This window comes from Cryptomeria japonica, chromosome 11 (assembly GCF_030272615.1).
Source record: "Cryptomeria japonica chromosome 11, Sugi_1.0, whole genome shotgun sequence".
NCBI classification, from domain to species: domain Eukaryota; kingdom Viridiplantae; phylum Streptophyta; class Pinopsida; order Cupressales; family Cupressaceae; genus Cryptomeria; species Cryptomeria japonica.
The window spans coordinates 725,545,222-725,554,886 of record NC_081415.1 but is presented as its reverse complement, the minus strand read 5'-3'; positions in this window follow the sequence as shown (position 1 = coordinate 725,554,886).

The following is a 9,665-nucleotide window of genomic DNA, read 5'->3' as shown; positions in this document are numbered from 1 at the left end:
TTCCCTACCACTATCAGCTCTCCCTTGATCGTTGCTGCCTTGTCCCATCAACGACCCATTTTCTTCTTAATGCCACCTTCACCTTGTGTAAGTCGCTTGCTTCTTCGTGACACTTCATCTGTCTCTTTTGGGCCATCGATGCCAGCACCTCCACCCGCTCATATCTCACGTATAAAGTACACCATGTGGCACTGGTTTACTGATCCACACAATAGTGTTTCCCTAACAGTTCAATGACACGTGCAGAGCTTGATACGCCCACACGACGTCACTTTATTCGCTTAAAGCTACCAACTCAGTGCCCACACATGAGACACACGGTAGATTTTCATTAGTTTGTATAACACTCAGTCAACCTACCATGTAGGCGCATAGATTCCTAATCACCAGCGACACATCAACGCCATGTCACCATGTCCATATGAACACGTCAATGCATAGTCAGTTTGCAGTACAATGCCACATCACCTTGTTTGTACAAACACATCATCACACAATCAACCAACCATACGAGTTCACATCACCATGTCTGTACGGATACATCAATGCACAACTAGTTAGTCGTATGACGCCACATCATCATCGGTATTGCCACGCAATGGAGTATTTTGGGCGTGATGACCATATGACCATCAAATTTAACCTAGTGTTTTGCTAACATCAACACTTTTTGAAGAAAAATTTGAGCCCTCACCATTGAGCTTATTTATTTTATAGTCCAACCTCGAAGGCTCATAACTTGGTCATTTTGAGGCCTTTTTAGTAATTTTTTAAAATTATTTGGGATAATTTTTCAGGCTCTCCGTAGTGGTGTGGTTGGCTTTTGATTTTGGTGGACATATTTTTCATAATTTTTAGTTTTTCACAACTGTACCTATTTGATCCTCGATACTGCAACTTCTAGGGATCCGTTCAGGCTTAAACGACCTCCTTTTCAGGTGTCATTTTTTTAAGTGCATAATGTTTTGTCTATTTTCACGTGGTGCTATCATTTTTTCACCATTTTGAGTAGAAATTGTACTTTCAAAATTAGTTCTTTTTTTGCCCATTTGGTACTTATAATTTGCTTGGATCTTAGTTTAGATCTTGTAGATTATTGGTTTGTCTTGTATAGCCTATTTGAGGTTGTTGTAATCTTGAAATCAAAATCTCACTTTGCCCAGTATTTGCAAGTGGCCCATTGTACACACACTGAGTATAAAGTGCCAAATCATCAATTTGGGGGTGGCGGGAGGGTTCTTTGATTGAGTGAATTTTTTTTTTTTTTTTTGGGGGGGGGTGTCTTGTGTGATTGTGCCTCTCTCTATCTTGTGCTCTTTCATTTTGTCGTTATGGGTTCTCCTAAATTTCCACTTTTAACTCCAAATAATTAGGCATCGTGCAAAACTAAAGCATGGAGTAAGCTAATGGAAAAAGGACTCATTCATTACATAAATGGAACAATGACAACACCAAAAAATCCTAAAGTTGATCCTAATGCTCAATTGGAATGGCTCACTAAAAATTCTATGGCTCTTGGAACTTTAAGAAAGTATGTATTAGGTGACCTCATTTTTCACGTTGAGAAGTGTAATATAGTCAAAGAGGCTTGGGATATCTATACCAAATTGTACGGTCAAGTTGATAAGATTAGGGCCTACAAGCTTGATAATGAACTCACAATGTTGGATCCCAAAGATTTTTATACAATCCAAGATTATGTCATGAAAGCAACTGAGCTAAGAGCAAAGCTTAAGGATTGTGGTATTGACAAGAAGGATGCTCAATTGGTTTACAATTTGTTGGACAAGCTTCCATTAGAGTATGGAGCCTTTGTTTCTAGCTTTCACACCCATCGGTTGACTTCAAGTGCCTCATTCACTCCACCATCCTTTGATGCATTTACAAAGATGTTGATACTTGAGCAATCAAAGTTGATCAAGATGGGGATTCTCAAGTATTCAAAGTCCAAGGCTTTGGTGGCAAATCAAGGAAATCAAAGGAATCAAGGAAAATGCAAGAACCAAAATTAGTCTAAGCCAAATCCACAACAAGATAGAGCACAATCATCCTCTCCACGACAAGGCAATTCTTTATCCTCTTCTAAGAAGGAGAATACACCTAAGAAGGAGAGACCTGCTTATTCATATTAAAAGAAATTTGGTCACGACGAGCATCATTGCCACTGAAAGAAGATTAATGAGTTGACAAGCATCATTAAGAAGAAAAACATCAATTTGCCATTCGCCTACAAGAAGAAGGAATCATCTCCTTCCACTTCCTCGCAGTCAAAAAGGATAAGAGAAAGTATTTATGGCTAAAATAGGTTCTTCATAGTAGTGGATAATTGACTTGCGTGCCTCGCATCACATGGGTTCTACAAAGGAACACTTTTTCTCATTGGAGCCATCTAAGGTGCCTCAAATTTTTATTAGCGATGATACACAAGTGGAAGTTGAAGGAAAAGGTTTAGTTGCCATGGATGATGGAACTTTTGAGAATGTTCTCTATGTTCCTAAATTGACCACCAACATCCTTTCTATCTACCAAATCACCCAATATGGAAATGGAAAGAAAGTTGAGATTACACCTAATTCAGTTGTGGTAAAAGAACTTGAGAATGATGCCTCGGTGGTAGTGGGACAAGCCAATCATAATTCATGACTTTATTCATTCTCCCATTTTGTGCCTTGATCTCCTTCTATGGCCTTGCTCACTCATTCAAATATAGGAAGTAAGCTATGACATGAGTGGTTTGGACACCTCAACTACCGCTATCTTCAATATTTTATCTCTAAGGACATGGTCATAGGTCTACCTCAAATCAATTTTTCAGAGGGTGTATGTTCAAGGTGTTCCATGGGCAAGCATCCCAAAGAGAATTTTGATAATGAGAAATCTTGAAGAGCTTTGGAATTTATTCAATTGGTTCACAGTGATGTAGCAAGCCCATTTCCAACACCTTCATTTAGCAAGGCTCACTATGTCCTCACCTTCATTGACGACTACTCCCACTTCACTTGGGTCTAATTTCTTGTTCACAAGAGTGAAGTGTTTGGCATATTTCTAGCCTTCAAGGCTCGTGTTGAGAAGCGATCAAGGAAGTTAGTCAAGATCCTTCACACAAACAATGAAAGGGAATTTGTGAATAATAGAATTGAGGAATTTTGTACTCTCGAGGGGATTGATCTTTAGCACTCAGTTGCCTACACTCCACAACAAAATGGTGTTGCAAAACAAAAGAATAGAAACCTTAAGGAGATGGCTAGTTGCATGATTCATGCTTATTCTCTTGGTCCAACTTTTTGGGCAGAAGCTATCAATTATGCCACAAACATCCAAAATCAGATGCCCCACAAAGCTTTGAAGGGCATCACTCCTTTTGAGGCTTGGTGTGGTAGAAAACCAGTTGTGAGACATTTCAGGGTCCTTGGGTGTCTAAGATGGGCTCACATTCCTCCACATAAACACAAAGCATTGGAACCTCATATTAGGCCTTGCATATTGTTGGATCCCGAGGGTGCTAAGGCATATCGACTTACAAATCTAGAGACACATGAGGTATTCATTGAGAGGAGTGTTCACTTTGAGGAAAACTCTCCTATCTTAGCCTCGCTTCCTCCTCCTCCTTCCTCCATTGTGGATAGTGATGATAGTGACTCAGATGATGATACTCCCTCAACTTTGACTCACAGGGTCCACTTGTAGTTGAGGAAGCTCATCCTTCATCTCCTCCTAGACCATGTTGGGATCGATAGACTTTTGACTTAGTGGGTTCTCTTATTGGGGATCCTTCATACACTCAAAGGACTCAGTCACAACATCTGGTGCTTCCACATGTTTACATTGCTATCACTTTTGATCCATAGACCTTTCAGGAAGCATTAGGAGTTCCTAAGTGGGACTTAGCTATGGATGAAGAGTATAGTTCCTTGACGAGGAACAACACTTGGGAGTTATTCCCTCTCCCTAAGGGGAGAAGGATGGTTCAATGTAAGTGGAATTATCGAACCAAGTTTGTAGCGGATGGTAGTGTGGGTAAGTTTAAGGCTCAGTTTGTTGCAAAAAGGTTTCTCATAGGTTCCCAGTTTTGATTATACAAAGAACTTTGCACTCGTAGCTAAGATGAACTCCATTCGCTTGACACTTGCTATTGTTGTAACTCATGGTTGGGATGTACATCAGATGGATGTGAAGAGTGTCTTTCTTCATGGGGATCTTGAAGAGGAGATTTACATGGAGTAGCCACAAGGATTCATTCAGAATTCTTCATTGGTTTGTCGATTGAGGAAGTATATCTATGGCCTCAAGCAGGCCCTTAAGGCTTGATATGCTAAGATGGACTCCTTTCTTCTCTTCACAGGATTCATAAGGTGTCATTTTGATCCAAATGTCTACATTTTGTGACAGGATGACTCTCATTTGATACTTGTGCTCAATGTTGATGACTTAATCATTACGGGAAGCGCCTCATCCATCGTTAGCAATGTCAAATTTGCTTTGCATGAGAGATTTTCTATGACTGACTTGGGCCTTTTGTACTGCTTTCACAGGATAGAGATTCACATTCACCTTCAGGGATCACTCTTGTGTATCCCAAGTATGCTCTTGATCTTCTTGCATGATTCCATAGGGCTGATTGTAAGCCTGCGTCGACTCCTTTTCTCTCAAGTGTCAAGCTCGAGGCTAAGTGTTCCACTCCAATTGTTGATGCCACATTGTATCATCAACTTGTTGGGAGTTTCATCTACTTGACTCCACATGCCCTGATATTTCATTCACGGTTGGCATGGTTTCACACTTTATGTAGGAACCACATGAGCTTCATTAAAAAGCTACCAAACACATCTTGCACTACCTACAGGGTACACATCCTTATGTGATTCACTATGCAACATGCACAAGACTTGCCTTGGTTGGTTACACAGAATTGGATTGGACTAGTGATCTTGACGATCATAATTCCACTTTAGGTTACAATTTTCATCTTGGTTTGGGCCCATTTGTTGGCAGAGTAAGAAACAACATGCTATTGCTCTTTCTTCAACCGAGGTTGTGCATCGAGGGGCTGTTAATGTAGCTATTGAGACTATTTGGCTTCACCACTCCATGACCTATAGTCCTTCATTGTGATAATCAGAGTGTCATTCAGATCTCGAAGAACTTGGTTCACCATTAGCGAACCAAACACACCGAGATGGAATCCACATGCATTACATTAGGGGGTTGATTTAGGAGCAGGTCATTGATTTGCAATATTGTCCTACAACAGAGCAGGTTGCAAACATCTTCATCGAACCCTTCACCAAGAGTAAGTTTCATCAATTGCGAGCTCTCTTGGGGGTGTAGGATATTTCATTAGGGGGGTTCAGTTGACTTCTCCTTCCTCTCTTATGGGGGCGACTTTTTCCTCTCTTGAGGTTTTGTCCTTCTTCTTGAGAATTCTTTTGCATTTTCATCTCTCTCTCTTTTTTTTTTTTTTGAGGGGGGGGGGGGGGTAGTTTTTTCCTACCAGGTTTTCTCATTTTCTCCATTTGTGAGAGATTACATGGCATCGTTTGCATTTGTTCATGGGTACCTAACATGGCCTAGTAGTCGAGACCCATCTTGCATTGTTAGCTTGAGTCTACATTCCCCTAAGTTGCACTTAAGGGGGGTGTCAGAGTAAATTATGTCTCATAATTACACTTTACTTAAGTTGACTTAGGATAATGCATTCATAGTAGTTTGCGTATGAGACACTTAGGGAGTTGGTTGTAGGTGAAATTCCACCTTTTGTGGTCTTATCTTGTTGTCACATTCCACCTTCGATGGGTGATCCATCTCTTGTGGAATGTTTTATTATTTCTCCTACCTACCCTCACTTACCCTTGTATCTTAGTAGGCCACATGTCATGATCACGTGCTCTCATCTCCATATGGCCTTGCCTTTATAAGCAGTCTCATCTTCATTGTATAGTTTATCCAGTTGATCCTTTTTTGCATCTTCGTGAGAATACGATTTGTTCCTCTCTCTCTCTCTCTCTCTCTCTCTCTCTCTCTCTCTCTCTCTCTCTCTCTCTCTCTCTCTCTCTCTCTCTCTCTCTCTCTCTCTCTCTCTCTCTCTCTCTCTCTCTCTCTCGCGCGCGCGCGCGCGTGCGTGCACGTTGTGCTATCCATTGGGTTCTAGATCTTGGTTATTGTTGGCAACTTCTTACAATTCATATAACTTCCATTCGAGCAATATGAGCAAATTATTCTTCAAAATCAATTCCTTCAACGTGAGCATATCCTTTGCATACAAGCCTTTCTTTGTTCCTTACAACTTTGCCATCCTCATTCAATTTGTTTATGAAAACCCATTTAGTGTCAATGACATTATTGTTCTTTGGGAAAGTGAGAGAATCAACTGACACTAGAATTTTGAGTTTGGTTTTGTTAGAAACTACAAAATCATAGTAAAAAGGAAGAAAAAGACTACAATGTTATGGATGAACTAGGGACCATAGGTAACAATAATAGAGTAATGATTTGGATTGGAAAATCTAAATAGAAAAACCTTTGTTAATATTTCAAATTGCCCCCCAACTTCATGCCATGAGTTTGCCAAGCAACTTATGCCTAGCTCTTAAGCATATTTTCAAATTTAGAGTATGCTCAACAAAATAAGTAATGGGGACACACCATTTAAACCATGCATAATCATTATTAAATTTAAACATTTTTAAAATAATATCAATTAAATGTTATTTGGAAGGGTTATCTTATCAAATACCTTCAAGATAATTTCATGATCTCCTTGAGGAGTGTTAGTCATCATCAACAAATATTTCAACAACATTGTTAATTAATGCATGGTCAAGGTAACCACTAGAAATAAAAAAATGCATTACTAGAAGGTAGAGACAAACCATACAACATAATAAACGTACAAGAAAAAAACAAACATGTTAAATAGATCAAAAAATAAAAATGTGTGGTAAGTGGCCCTCTGTCTATCAATGAAGTTGAATGACTCATAAATAATCCACTAGGAATTAAGTCTCATTGACTATAAAAACTTAAAACTCTTATGAGTTTAGAGAGATCACGACCCTAATGAACTTGGAAAAGATACCTCTTGAAAGTCAACTTTATAGTGAAGAAGGTCATAATTCATACACTCAATAGACATTGTAATCATCAAATTAAAAAATAAAAAATATGACACTAGAGTAAGCAAATTTTCAACTTAAGATATATTTATACTAGTTTTGTTACATTTAAATTTAATTATTATTTATTAAAAAAAACATTATACATTAAATTATTATTATTAATTTTTTTTTTAAGTAAATAGTTGCAGAGGGGCAACACCCTTGTATTAATCAAAATAGGAGAATACAAGGCTTGGTTCAGTGAGAGCGATAGGGGGGAAGAACTAGGAAGAAAACCCCCTACCCTAGCTCTATTCCTTATACAAAAAGAAACCAACAATGGAGGCTGGACAAGTACAAAACACCAGTTGACAACCGCTGGAAGAAGATAACAAAACCGAGCAGAGGCCTTTAAACAAAAAACAATAACCATAAAACAAAGAAACCAGAGAAAGGTGACACAACCAGAATCTTCCGAGTCATCGTCCATAGGAGCACACATTATACATTAAATTTAAAGACACTTGAAAAAAAAAAAAAAAACTTTTCCCAAATTAAATTCAAAAGCACTAAAATAATTACGCCAAAGGCATCTCCTACCATGAAATGGAATGACCTTCATTGAGCAATCAACGGTTACAAATGCCTATGTGATCATGTAAGACGATTGAGATCTTTTGATCCATTGATTTTTTTCCCGTCATGCACTATTCATAATTTTAATTGCCGCACTTTTCAATGTCTCTGCAAAAAATTACCGAGCTATGATGTGTCCGAGACTTCCTGCACGGATTAATTTGTGGGCCCCTATGATATATGCCTCGAAATATGCTACCTTAGATTTGATTTTGTGAGATGTGTCATCCCAACTAGATATTTTAAGGTTGGGAAGTTCATTTTGCTACCGGGAAGTTGTCATCCTGCTTCCTTGCCTTCCTGCTTCTTTCCGACAGTCATAAGAGTTGAAAACAGAGTGGGTTTGGGAATTTAGTTGCCACATTTGAGGTTGGTGTGACTATTTTTCTTGGCAAATATCAGATTAACCATGAACTAGTCTTGCTTCTTCATCCACCACAATGAGGACCACAATGAGGAGAAATGCCCACAGGACAGATGAACGGAGAAATGATGTTTGGGTCTTTCAGGTATTAAACTCCTTGCTCTATGAATATTTGTTTTATAGTTTTCTTTCATGTGATTCTTCCATCAAAAGTTTTTATTCTAGCATATGTCTTTAGTTTCTTCAATTTATCTTGCTCTTTTTTCGATTCAAATCCACTGGCAGTGTTATCTTGACTACATATGACAATTTGCTTAAAATCCATATTACAGGGCAACATGAGGATTTTTGGGTTCTTTGGTTTCTTTCTGTTTCATTTCTTTACCTTAATGCATAATCAAAACAGATTATCATGCCCCACAGAGAGTACTACCTTCAGCTATAGAATAAATTCACCATCTCCAGCCAATATCTAGATTTTCCCATCACGCCTTGCAAATGTCTGCAGACACATAATGACACATACTTATTAACAGGAAAAAGCAGATTAGTAAAACTATTAATGAGTCTATTAATCATAGATGCAATCTTAATGGTCACCAACACTTCAAACCCAAATTTGTTTTTATTTCTCATTATTTAATAGGAAGTTTCTACTTCTTATAATTACTAGAGTAATATAAAGTTCATAGCAGTATGGACCTGAAATAGTGCAAGAGCTTAGAAGAGTCCATGTAGACAACCGAATTTTAAGCAATCTATACATTTTTAAAGAAAATACAAAAGCTTAATAATTAATGCTTTCTAAAATTTATGGAACACATATAGAATGCTTACAGAATCTCAAAACTCGTACGATTCCCTATATTGGGAGGAATCGACATAAGACACCAAGGTTTCATTAGGCAAGATATACACAATCTCACATAAATAATCTAAATCACATCTTAAAAATATGTTCAATCTTCACAAAAATAATCTAATCATATTTTGAACGATGTATAGAAGGCCTCACAGAAATAATCTGTACACGGGTGAAAAAAACTCTAATAAAAATATATCTAAACAACAAACTCGTGTCCCTTCCAAAATGTCCATAACTCTAAGAAAATATACAAAGCAGATCTCGAATAGAAAAATGAAGAGAAATTGTTGTTACGACATGAAAGAAAACTAACAGTCCATAAATGTAAATTCCACCCAATGCTTGCCTTAATATTTCTAAGCTCGATCTTTGATTCCTTACCATTCTCCCAACAAAGTGAAAACACCCAAATGCTCTACACAAACTACATGACATTATTTTTGAGGTTTTCAGAAAATAAAATGATGGAACATGTACATTTGTCTCTGAAGCTACTCACTTATACAGAAGTTAGCTACTCACCTATACAGAAGTTACTAAACTTACAATCTAGAAGTAAGCCACATAAAGACAATTAACAAGCATGTCTACAAAGCTCAATAAAAAGGAAAAAAAAGAAAAGAAGATAAATTGTTAAAAACATATATAAATTACAAATTAAAATTCCTTCCAACTTCCTTAACCATGTCTCTCTCTACCTCTCCTC